The sequence below is a fragment of the Neophocaena asiaeorientalis genome, unplaced genomic scaffold, assembly GCF_003031525.2.
Source record: "Neophocaena asiaeorientalis asiaeorientalis breed wild unplaced genomic scaffold, Neophocaena_asiaeorientalis_V1.1 scaffold43, whole genome shotgun sequence".
NCBI lineage: Eukaryota > Metazoa > Chordata > Mammalia > Artiodactyla > Phocoenidae > Neophocaena > Neophocaena asiaeorientalis.
In genome coordinates this window covers 15200972-15213747 of record NW_020173674.1, presented here as the reverse complement: position 1 = coordinate 15213747, position 12776 = coordinate 15200972, and the positions used below count along the sequence as shown (strand labels likewise).

The 12776-nt window shown below is 54.9% G+C and overlaps 1 protein-coding gene across 2 annotated transcripts in view; it reads left to right on the top strand.

The window, feature by feature from the left end:
* The first annotated feature begins 363 nt into the window (after positions 1-363).
* The window catches only part of CD82 (CD82 molecule), a 52118-nt gene continuing 39705 nt past the window's right edge, over positions 364-12776 (top strand). Inside the window, exon 1 of one of the 2 annotated variants that reach the window (XM_024748711.1) lies at positions 364-874. The gene's annotated coding sequence lies outside the window, so the exon portion shown is untranslated. The remainder of the gene's footprint in view (positions 875-12776) is intronic. The other variant, XM_024748710.1, reaches the window with a different exon arrangement.

Here is a 12776-nt window from a genome sequence, read left to right as displayed (position 1 = left end):
CAAAAAGTGCCTGGGCCCAAGCCACCTCCTGGTAGAGGCCCGGACTTGGAACGCAAACCGCTCCCACGCCGTTCCCCGGTTGCACCCGGATACACCCGCCCCGGAATGCCAGCGTGGGGATCCGGAGGCCTGCCTGCCTCGGGTAGGGTTGCCAGTGTAGGGCAGGGCAAGATTAGGGAGGCGGTGAAGCGAGGAAGGGGCGTTCCTGGGGAGAGGCCTCATGCTAGGAGGGCCGGGGGCGGGGATAAGCCCGGAGGAGAGGGAGTCGGAGGCGGGGGTGGTGGGAGGGCCTAGGGAAGTGGCCAGCGGCCTGGGAGGAGCGTGGGAAGGCTGAGGAAGGCCGAGGAGGGGCGGGACCGTTAGGAAGCGCTGGGAGTGAGGTTTCCCACCCGGCAGGGTTGAGGCTCATGCCCACCCAGACAAGGCTTTATCCGGGCAGGGCCCGGGGCCTGGAGGGGCGCAGAAGACCCGGCCGAGGAGGCAGGCCCAGGGAGGGCCCCATCCACAGGGTGAAGTTGGGCCGTAGCGGGGCGGGGCGAGGGGCGTAGCTCCATCCCCCGCAGGACCCGGGCCGGGGCTGGCCGGTTAGAGCAGGGAGGCCGTAGCGGACAGAGCCCGATCCGGCTGGAAGCCAGTCAACATTCCTGCAGGGTCTGGGGGCGGGGCTGGCGGGCCCAAGTCTGGAGGCCGAGGGGGTGTGTCTGGGGCGTGGCCTCCGGAGGGCGGGGCCTGGCCGAAGCCTCGGCGTTCCCCGACGACTGCCGGGAGGGCGACGATCGAGCTACTGAACCCAGGGCTGCGCAGTCGGACGCTGACTGGGGCGCGAGCGGGTGACGCCAGGCTTGCAGCGCGGAGCAAAAAACAGAGCCAGCAGGTGAGAAGGGGGTGGGGGGAGGCCTGCCGGCAACCACGAGCAAAGTTAGTTTTCGTCCCCACTTCCAGAGGCCGCTCGGGCAGTTTTCTCGCAACAAGTGGCAGGTCGGGCCAAGAAGGCAGCTGGTGGGTGAGAAGGAGCTTAATTAAGTTCCCAAGTCCTGACCCCCAGTTCTCCGGCTCCTCCGTGCTCCAGCTGTGTGACCCTGGGCGCGTCCCCCCACCTTACCCTGGACCTCTCGGGTTCCAGTAAAAGGAGGAGGTTGGACTAGGTGGACTCCGTGTTCTTACTGCCCTTTCTCACTGAAACCCCGGAAGGTGAGGCTGGCAGGTGAGAGCGGACTCAACAGGTATTCGGATTGCGTCGCCCAGACTACAGTTTGTCTCCCTGCAGAGTGACACTGAGCAAAGTGAACTCTCTGCGAGCGTGAAGCGAATTGCTTTAAAGGTCACACTAGTTCCTCGCATGGGACTTGAACCCACAGGCCTGGGAACCGGGGGCAGAGCCGGGGGGGTGGGGGTGGGGTGGGTGTCCAAGTCAGGGAGGTTTCAGCCTCCCCTTCCCCCCAGCTCTGAGAGCCTAGTAAGACTTGGGGTGGGAAACTCAGCAGGGCATTTGTCCCCCTCCCAGGGCTTTTCCAAGTGAGCTGGCTTGGGAGGCCCCTGGCGGCAACTAGGGGACAAGTTCTTATCCGGGTGAGTGGGGAAGACAAGGGAAAACCCCGCAAACATTGGGCCCAAAGTCAAGCCCAGAGCCGGGCCTCTTGCTGCATGCGCAGGGTCCCTTCCTTGGGCTGGAGGTTTCTGTCCCTGGTGGCGGTAGGTGTTCTGTGCCAGGGCCATAGTAGTTGGGCAGCCTAGTTCAGTGGTCAAGGACTTGGGACCAAATTTGGATTCCACTCCCCCTTCAAGCTTCAGTTTCCTCATCTGTTAAATGGGGGTAGTGATGGTACTCAACGGTAGTAGTGAGGACTTAATAGAATAATGTGTATATAGTGCTTAGCAAGGCGCCAGGCACCCAGTGAGGCCTCATTGTATGACAGCTGCTCTGATGTGGATGGGCAGGTGATAGACTGGCTTCTTGCCTGGGAATGAGACTGTTTTTGGAGGGCTGGCTGCAGCTCCTCTTGACCTTGTGAGAGCCAAAACTTGCCACCTGCCACCAGCATCACTTTGTCCATTTTGGGGTTGGGGAATGTGTCATCTGGACCAAAGAGTAGCTGAGTTTTCAGTAATATTAAATAAACCCCCAAATGTTTACTTGGCACCTACTATATATTAGATGGAGCTAGGTGATACAGAGGTGAACTAGCCTCTGGGTTCTGCCCTCATTTTGAGTTGCTGACAGTGAGGTCCCCATCCCCACCATGCCTCTGCTGGAGAGGATAACTCACACCCAGAGCTCAAGGCCAGATGAGGTCTCATGGGTTTGTACTGCTCTGGTGGCCAGAATCCAGCTCTTCCATTGCATGCTTGGCTCAGGGTGGAGGTGAGGGCCAGTGTGGGCACCTTTTATCTGTTTGATCAGGGTTGGGCACTGAAGGTGGCTGGCTCCCTGCATCTCCTGGGGAGATGAGCCCTATACTGTGGAACCAGCTGGAAAACACTATGGGACAGAGTTTGACTGAGGGCTGTGCTGTGTGGAGGAAACAGCGTGTGTATGTATGGGAGGGTGGTGCTCAGGGCAGGTGAGACACGGGAGAAAGGGAGGTGGTGAGACTTGAACGGGACTTTCTGCCTGGGATCCCAAGTCCTGGTTGGGCTTGGATCAACTTGGGGCCCCAGACTCCCCTCTCCAAGCATTTGAGTGGCTTAAGATTAGAGTTTGGTCTGGTGGGGAGGGAGAGGGGTCAGTAGGTGTTGCCTGTGAGGGGGGCAGGGAGGAGATGTTCATTTCCAACAGTGCTTAGTAAACATCTACTGGAAAGTCCTCCTAGCACCCCTCCACCCCACGTGATGAATGACGGACGATGACACACTGACCCCATCCTTAGTTGCTTACCATCTGGTGAGGAACTTAGACAAGGGGACTCTGATAGGAGATAGATGAAGGGTCAGAGGGATCTTTAGGAAAGCTTCATGGAGGAAGTGGAGTTTTGGGTGGGCCCTAAAGATTGCAAAGGTTTCAGTAGCCACAGCAAATAATAGTGTTTTGGGAAGAGGAGGATGCCGAGGGGAAGGCAAGGAGGTCAGTGTGTTCAGGGGATTTTTTTTTTTTTCAACCTTGTTTGAAAGTAGCCCACATACTATATAGCAGACACTGAGCACAGCTTCGGTACTTTTACAACCACCAAGACCAGGGTTCAGATCCGATGGGAAAGGGAACCAGAGGGTTCAGGGGATTTTTAGGAAACTGTTAGATTGATCAGTCTGGCTGAAGAGCTGGGACCGTGCAGGGATGCGAAGGGGGAATGGTCGGTTGGATCAACTTGTAGAGGACCTTGAATGCCAAGGTGAGATGTTTGGATTTGATTTGTAGAAAGTGAGGGCCGCTGAAGGTTTCCGAGCAGGGGAATGACATAGTCAGGGTGGCACTTTTGGAAAGATAGTCTTGCCAGATGTGCTGGGGTGCAGGACCCAGTGGTCAAGGGATAACGAACTGATGGCTGTGATGATGGGGAAGCAGGGGCCTGGGGGGCTTTGGGGATGTCTGCAGCTGGGGGATAGGAAAGGCACTGTTGGAGGGGAGGGGGAGCAAGTGTCCCAGTGGGTGCCCTTTGTTTCTTTCGATCCCCCATGGAGCCTAGACCCTGGTGCATAGCAGGTGCTCAGGAAGGTAACTGGATTGGGTGGGTAAAGGCACTGGGGAGGGTGACAAGTGCTACAGAGTGATAGAGAGGGAGCCGCCCAAGAAGGCTGTGTGTTTGCCCATGAAGGGGAGGCCTCTGGGCCGAGTGGAGGGAACTTGAGCCAGTCAGCAGGGCCTGGGGGGGCGGGAGAGCAGGGCAGCTGGAAAGAAGTGCCTGCAGCTCTTCCCTCTCAGTCCCAGCCCAGGGAAGGCCAGGGTGAGAGGTTAGCCAGCGGGGGCACAAAGTTCCCACATGCGGCAGGGGGGTGGATTTTGGGTTCCTCCAGGGCTCCTCTGAAGTTCCTGCAATGTGGGGCAGTCCCCTCTGTCTATGGCCTCAGACTTTTGAACCGCTTCCTGGAAGCGCCTCACCCCCTTCTCTTACCCTCCAACCCTGGGGATGCAGCCCCTGTTCACCCCGAGGACCAGACAGCCCCTCCTGGCCCAGGGCAGAGCAGCCCCAAGCCCCGAGCATTCCTTTCGATTTGGAGCATCTGGGGCCAGCTGACACCCCCTGGTTTTGGCTCAGCATTGACCCCCCGCTCCAAATCTTTAAACCCACTTCCTCCACCCCACGGGAAACTCAGGGGGCGGTTATGATTTCACGGAAGAATCAAACAGTCAGGAGATGGCTGTGTGAGAGGCGGGCGGGAGGGAAGAGCCTGGGCCCCTGTGTGTGACAGGCCGGGGCCAGGGTAGGGGGTCCGGTTTAATCTCAGCAGGAACTGCCCTGCCCACCGGCTTCCCCTCCTCTAAGCCTGGATCTGAGGGGCCAGGAGGGAAGCCTGGAGGTAAACATTGGCCGAGCTTCATGCTACACTTGCTTCCCTCTTCCCTTCGGCCCCTGATGCTGCCTGTGAGGAGGCCAGCCACAGGCCCAGGGCCTCTGTGACGGCCCCGCTGGTGTCTGGGGGCTGTCTGGTTCCTGACTCAGCCCTGGGGCTCCCCCTACACCGTGGTTTTCCTGTCAGCAGCTGATTCACTCCGTACTCACACGGAGACGCAGCTGAGGTGAGGGAAGAGGCCTGTCTTCTGGTTCCAGCTCTTCCGTTTACAGGCTGTGTGACCTTTCATGAGTTCCTTCTCCTCTCTGGGCGTTCCTTCCATCCTCTGCTAATGGCCTATTCTTTACGTGGCTCTCAGGGGATTCTGTAACCTGGACTCTGTCGTTTGTAAAGTAGGGCACATGTGAGTGCACACATGCACACCACACACACACACACACACATACAACACAGGGTCTCAATACAGAGTGGAACTGGACAATTCCACCTCCTAACCTTGCCTGCCCCCCACCTGAAGCACCCTTGTCTACCTTCTGCCTGTCCACAGATTAGGGAGATGGTACAGCATGGTGGTGAAGAGTTGGGGACTTGGAGCAAAATCTTGGCCCTGACCATTCCTAGCTATTTGACCCTTTCTGAGCCTCAGTTTCTGAATCTCTAAATTGGGGATAATAATGGTAACTACTTCATAGGGTGACGTGAGGATAAAACAAAGAAGTGCATGTGTTGGGGCTTCCCTGGTGGCGCAGTGGTTGAGAGTCCGCCTGCCGATGCAGGGGGACACGGGTTCGTGCCCCGGTCTGGGAAGATCCCACATGCCGCGGAGCGGCTGGGCCCGTGAGCCATGGCCACTGAGCCTGCGTGTCCGGAGCCTGTGCTCCGCAACGGGAGAGGCCACAACAGTGAGAGGCCCGCATACCGCAAAAAAAAAAAAAAAGTGCATGTGAAACGCTTAGCAATTTTCTACCTACACACGGTGTATCCTCCATGAATGAGAGCTGCTGCTGCCCTTATTTTCTGCACCTGGCCAGTCTTCAAGGCTTATACTAGGCTGCTTCTCAGGCTCCCAGAGACATTCCCCAGAGCGCCAGCCTTCCGTATGGGCCCTCTGTGCCTCTCCAGCGTGTGTGTACGTGCTCCAAGACACCAGTCATTTCCACCTGCGTGGTGCTCTTCCTGGGGGTGGCTGGGTCTCCCCACCGTGACTCTGAGCTTCCTGAGGGGAAGTAGGTCTGAACGTCAGTGGCAGACTTTCTCCAAAACCCCTCCTTTCCCTTCCCCTCTTTCCTCTGCGCTTGCCTACACTGAGTACTTGCCTCTTTGCTGCTGTTTGGTGGCATATGGAGTATCTCTGTGAACCCTCCCAGCCAGGGACTGCCCCATCCATCTCTGTGTCCCAACTCCTGGTACAAGGCCTGGCCCACAGCGGGCACTCAGGAAATGTTGGTTGAATGAATAAGTGATTCTCCTCAGGGTGGCCCAGTAGGACCCAGTTCAGAGCCAGATCCTCGGTGGCTCCTTTTGGCAAAGGCGGAGCTGGGAAGCAGGGTCTGGATGCCCCTGCCTTGCCCTTCAGGCCTGCCCGTCCCGTGCCTGCAACCGGGGTCCAGGGAGGTGGGAATGGTGTGGCTGGCCTGGGATTTCTTCAGCCCGGGCTCCGGCTTCCCTCATGAGGCCCAGCCTTTCCCCTCCTAAGAGGGGAAGAGCCAAACTTCCTCCAGCCCCAGCCTGTGGGAGCCACTCTGGCCCTTAGTGAAGCCCGACTCAGCCAGAAAAGGCACGCTCAGGTCGGCAGTTATTTGTGGAAGGTGTTCCTGCCCCGTAAGGCGTGGGCGCAGGGCTGGGGGATGGGAGGATACCCTCCAGGAGGCCCACCCCTGACATTATCCCTGGAGACCACCAGGTGGGCAGCTCTGGGGGGCCCCGCCACTCTCTCCTCTGGCTTCTTTCCTGGAGGTGGGAGCTTCTGCCTTTCTTTGGGCCCCACCCCTGACTTTCCCTTCTGTGTCAAGAGGTGATCTGGGGTGGAAGTTCCTGAAGATTCTGGATCTAGGCTCATAGGACCCATGCAGGAAAGTGGACGAAGTGCCAGAAGCTGGGCATTAGGAAGCCTGGGTTCGGCTCCTGGCTCTGCTGTGACGTTGCAGAGTGAGCTGCTCCAGGGATGTGACCTCCTAGGCCAGTTTGCTTGCTCCTCAGGCAGAAATGCTCCAGAAGCCTGCCCGGGGTCCAGCTGGCCCTGGCCCAGGAGAGTGGAGGACGAACCATAGGCAATGTCGTGGACTCTGGAATCAAACTGCCCAGGGATGCTCATTTCTGCCTCTGCTCTTTACCTGCTGGGTGAGACCTTAGGCAAGTGTCTTAACCCCTCTGTACATCAGTTTCAGCATCTAACATGGAGTTGGTTATAACACTTACTTCATAGGGTTGTTTGAAAATGATACGAATCAATGTACGTGAAGTGTTTGTGAGACGTGCCTGGCACATAGTGAGTGCTTTATATGGACCAGATGTTTTGAATAGCGTTGCTATTATTAATAGGAAGCAGGATTTAAGTCTTTGGGGGCAGTCTTTGGTGAATGGCTTGAGTCTGGGAATTTGGAGACCTGGGTTCTGATCCCAGCTCATCCTTTACTTGCCATGTGACCTTGGGCAAGTTGCATCCCTTTTTGGGCTGCAAAACTCTATTATCCTGCATTTGCTGCACTTGGCTCTTGTAAGACAGGCACATGTGATATGACAGTGTGGAGCTGCAGGGTTTTATTCAGGGAAAGGACTTCTGGGTGCCCAGCCTGTTCTCCTGCCCTGAGACAGCCACCGTAGGTGGGCAGGTTCCCACACTGTCACAGAGGTACTGCAGACACAGAACGACAGGGCAGCCCCCCCGCAATGGCACTCAACAAGGCTAAAAAGTAGGTGAAACATTTAAATATACACATAATGGGATTATCTAGGTCACATTACAGACTTTTTTTTTACTCTTCCCCATTTTCTGAATCTTCTGCAGTAAGCCCATATTATTTTTATGCTCAAGAAAGAAAGAAAGAACACACTTACACAATAAAGCTATCAAAAAACGTACTATATATATTTAAACAAAAATGCATTATATGAACGTGGGATCATATTGAAGTTCTTGTTGTTGTTAATAAATCATATTTATTTCAAAAGGGGGTCGGGTGTTGCTTTGAAGTGAATGTCAGTTTGTCAAGCCTCAGAAGACTGAGTGTCTTTGGAGGGAGACAAGAGTCAGATTCTGAATGGGATCATAATCCAGCTTCCATTGTGGTGGACACACCCCAAGTGCCGCCTGGTGTTTAGAAAGCTTTTCAACAATCCTTGACGCCGACGGGCTTACTTTCTTCACGTGTAAAATGGGGATAATAATAAGACATAATTCAGAACGGTGCCACGAAGGTTAAAGGACTTGTTTAAGTTGCGAGGGAAGCCCTCTTCTTCTGAATTTGGAACCAAGTGAAAAGAACAGTTGACAAAGATGGAGCTCCAAAGGAAGCCCCGAGAACGTGGCTTTAGATCCAGTCCCCAGAGGGCTGGCTAACCGTCTGCCCTGGAACTGGCAGAGTTACGGTCCGGTCACAGGCAACTCTGAACAGGGGCCAGCCTCCCTGCAGGGCCTGGTATTATGCTGAGGAGCAGCCCGGAATGAACACTGCCTGTGGGCAGCCGCCGAGCGTGCCCAGTACGTCTCCCAGATGAACCAATCAGATAACCCACTGCTGGGGTCCTGGCCTGAAGTGAAGAAGTGGGTGGAGCGAGGCCAGAGGTGTTCTCCCTGTAGAGGTCCCTCCTCAGGGAAACAAGTGGAGAGAGAAATATGTGTTCCTCCTCATAAGTACAGGGCGCTTCCAGTGATGCCTGGTAGGCACACACTCGATGTTAATTTGACGTTGCTAACAATAATGATAGCAATGAGTAATTCTACTACTGAAGTTGGAAAATTACTCTCCCACCCACTGTCTTAGGATATGGAATATTAGAATGTTGTTGCAAGGGGACATGATGAGACGTCCTCATTTATAAAGGAAATAGAAACTCAGTGGGGCTGGGGGATGACTGATTTGTCTAAGATCCCACCGCAAATGAGTGGGTGGCTAGCTAGGCCCTGGGTCACTGACGGTCACGTAGGCAAGTCACCTCCCTGACCCTTTGACCTCTCTGAACTCACAGCAGAGGAGTAACTGCGGCAGGAGGCTGTGTCATTCAGGGGCTCTCAAATGGCCCTCTGATCCCCTATCTCACCAATTTCGGTGAGGATTAAATGAGATAATGGCTCTGGGTAAAATGCTTAGTGGTGGGCCCAGCACGTAAAACTCCTTCCATACAAGCCAGAGGTTGATGAGGGTGATAGTGATGAATGAACGCTGCGCCTTCCACCCCTTTGAGGAAATGACAGAGTCCTCCTCCCCAAAGACCGAGGTCCCCGGTCTGGAGTGAAGGAGCTTTCCAGGGCTGTTTGGAGATCTGGGGGTCAGGAGGGCCTTAGGCCTCTATGGGCCTGGTCCTCTATAGGACAGTCTGAGCCCAGCCTCAACCTGGGTGCTTTTGGCTTAGCATGAGGGCAAAGATGGAGGCTCGTGACTAGATTCACAAGATCGTAGTCTTGCGAGCAGCATTATAGTTCATTGAGTCAACCTACCTACTCAGTCCGAGCCCATGGACAACATTCAGCCTTTGCTCGCACACCTCAAGGCTTGGAGAGCTCACTACCTTTCATGTCTGGACATATCTGACTCTTAAAAAATATTGTGTAGAATTTGAACAAACCCACTCTCCCTTGACTTGTTGGTCCTGATCATCTTTGGGGACCACTTGGGGACCATGTGGAGTATGAAGGCTCTCTGGGTGTGGGGGAGGGTAACCAGACCTCCCTCGTAGTGCCCCGCCCCACCCTCAGGCCAGAAAGAGACATTTCTGTCAACGTTTTGTTGTTGTTTATTTTGCTAATTTTTATTGGAGCATAGTTGATTTACAATGTTGTGTTAGTGAATCAGTTATACATATACCCACTCTTTTTTAGATTCTTTCCCCATTTTGGTCATTACAGAGTGTTGAGCACTGTTCCCTGTGCAGTACAGTAGGTTCCTGTGACTTATCTATTTTATACATTGTAGTGTGTGTATGTCAATCCCAATCCATTTCTGTCAGCTTTTTAAAAAAGCCTTCATCTCTACCTGAACCAATGGACCCTTTAAAAAAAGGCCCATTGAAGACATAGTTTTGTGGGAAAAGTTGGAGGGTGAAGAACAGATGCAAAGGAGGAAGTAACCGCTCAGAGATGTCCTGTGAACAGTTTGGTGTTCACACACACACACACACACACACACACACACACTCACACACACACACACGATTGGGGATCATACCCTATGAACCACTTCCTGTGCTGCCGTTTTTAGGTTAACATTGTAGCGGGAGGATTTTTCCACGTTATTCAATATTCTTCCACAGCGTGTTTCCCGGCTCCCTAGTATCATACCACGTGGATCTGCCGTGACCCAGTTAAGCATTCCCCTGCTGTTGCACACTTAGGCTGTTTAGAATTTTTCATTAGTACCCACATTGCTATAGTGACCAGCTGGTCCATACGTCTGTTTTGTTCTCAACTTTAATGATCTTCACAGACTGAATTCTTCGAAGTGGCTGTCTCGTCAGATGGTTTTTAAACTCAAGGTCCAAGGACCAGATTCTTGGGGGAAAGCCCTTTCCCTGATACGCACCAGCGCGTACCCGCACATGTGGCTCCAGCTCTCCTGGGGCGAGAGGCACTGTCTGTCCCTCTGTGCTGATGAGCAAGCTCACGGAGGGAAGGGAGCAGGCTCTTGGGGCGTGTGTGGGTGCACAGGAGTCAGACAGAAAGAGAAAGACAGATATGGAGGAGCTTTTCCTCCTCCACTGTAGTCTGACTTTGGACCCTCCTCCTCTCCGGGAGCCTGCGGTGTCATTAACTAATTATGGGATCTTTACTCTTTAATGACCTCTCTCCATGGTGACTCCTTCCTCCCCAACAGCCTTCTGGGAGCCAGGGAAAGTGAGATGAGTCGGTAGGAGGAGGTTTCTCTGGAGTAGGGCTTGGGGGGGTCATGGGCTGGTGCAGTGGTTCTCAAACCCTGATATACCTCAGAGTCTCCTGGAGGGTTTGTTAAAGCACAGATCATACCCCCAGAGTTTCCGGTTCCATTGGTCTGGGGCGCAGCCTAGGAATGTGTGTCGCTAACATGTTCCCAGGAGATGCTGCTGCTCTGGGTGTGGGACCACACTTTGAGAACCAATGGAATAGTGGATTGGGGCAGGGGAGGCTGTGTAGTGAATTTCAGCGCCTGGAGCTGCTACCCGTAGGAACCTTGCCTTGTTTAATAAAGGCTTGTGTGAGATCTGAACTCACCCTCCCCCTACCCCCACTTCATCACCCCTTCTCCAGTATGCACTCTCCAGTAGCCATGTGCAAGAGGATAAGATGATTACCCCCATCCCCATTTTACAGAAAGGAAAACTGAGGCTCTGACAGGCGATCTGATAGATCCAGGGATGCTCTGAAAGCCGGCAGGAGCGCTAATACAGGACCCCTGGCATTGTCACCTCTCCCTGCTCCTCCTGAATCTCATTCCCCCCCCGCCCCCCCCCCCCACAACCAACACACACACACACACACACTCTGGGCTTACCTCATGCAGGTGTGATGCAGGAGCAGAGGTGCCTTCCTGAACCCTGTGCCTGCCCTGGGGGACTCCAAGTGAGGGGGCTGGGAAGGAAGGTTTCCCATCATCTCTGAGCCAGGGTCTTGCTCTACTTTTTACCCCCACTAACCACTCAGCAACGTGATCTTCTTCTGAGATACAGTGTTCTCCAGCCAGTTCATGTTCCCAGTTATTGTTCTGGGTCACTTTTCCGGGAGGCTAGAAACTTTCTCTGGTTGAGCCTGGGCACTGTGTGGTGGGCACAGCAGAGGGAGGGGAGAGAACCCTCACCTGTTGAGCATCTGATGTGTGCCAGGCCCGGCCCTGGGCACTTTGCAGCCGTGATGTCAGGTCATCCTCCCAGCAGCACCCTCCCCCCAGCAGAGGTTATCATCAGCCCCCATTTACAGATGAGGGAACTGAGGCTCCCAGGGCTGAAATGACTTGCCCAACGTCACAGCTGAAGGAGGCAGAGCTGGGCTTTCAGTTCCAAACTCCAAGGCTGGGACCCCTGGTCTCGAGTGGCAGCGGATCCTGGACAGAAGGAGCTGGGATGTGGGGGACTCAGCCTGTGCTCCACCACCATCCATGCAAAGAGGGTCAGCCCGAGGGGCAGGGCTCCCCTGGGACTCAGGGTCTTGCAGTGGGAGGACCCTGGCCCAGCCACCAGGAGACCCGTTCAAATCATGCTTCCTTCACCTCAGAATGATACCTTATGCTTTATAGCTTTTAGCAGTGGACATTTTCTCACGTACTTACTCCTGCAAGCCTCCCAGCACCTTATGAAATAGGCAGGGAGGGTATTATTACTGAGCCCATTTTACAGATCACGACAGAGGCTGTGAGTGAGATGCCCAGGATCCTACAGCTAAGGAGGGGATAGAGCCAGGACTTGAACCTGTGTTGTCTTTGCTCCCCATCCTGAGGCTGGTCCATCACCCCAAGCTGCATCCTGAGTAAGGAGGGAGAACTCTGGGCTCCTCTATTCTTAGCTCAGGGTTGTGGATCCCAGGGCTCTTAGTTGGGGTGGTGGCTCTTGGGTGCCAGGGGCCCAGGACCCCGGGAAACGCTGGCCGGAGATCCTCACTCTGGGCCAGAAACCGTGGGGAAGGAAGATAGGGTGGTCCAGGCTGTCCGTGTTACCGGTTCCTGCCCAGACCCGGACATTTGAGGTCCCTGGTGGGAAGGGGGGTCTGGCCATGGTCCCCCTCCCACCTCAGCTCCTGGTTGCTCTGAGGACTGTGCCTGCCCTCCAGATACACGATACAGAATTTTCCAGCCTCTCAGGCCTCGGTGCCCCTGCCCTGTGGTTCAGCCTGAATGCCCTCAGCTCATCCCTTATCTCCTGATCTGCATCTTCCTTGTCCCTCCAGACCCAGTTCTAGCCACCTTCTTCCCTGTGGCCAAGCCAACTCAACTGTCTTGGGTTCTGTCCAATGAGTAAACTGGCTAACAGGGTTAGATAACTCACCAGGGTGGCCATGAGAGCAGGGACTATGGTTCCATTGGGCCCAAGCCCTGGGGGGTCTGCCAGGCTGGCAGGGCTCAGGGCGCTGGGTCTGCATGGGCTGGGGACAGCTGAGTCCCTCAGGGTCAGCCTCAGACCTGTGACTCATACTTTGGCCCCCCTCCCCC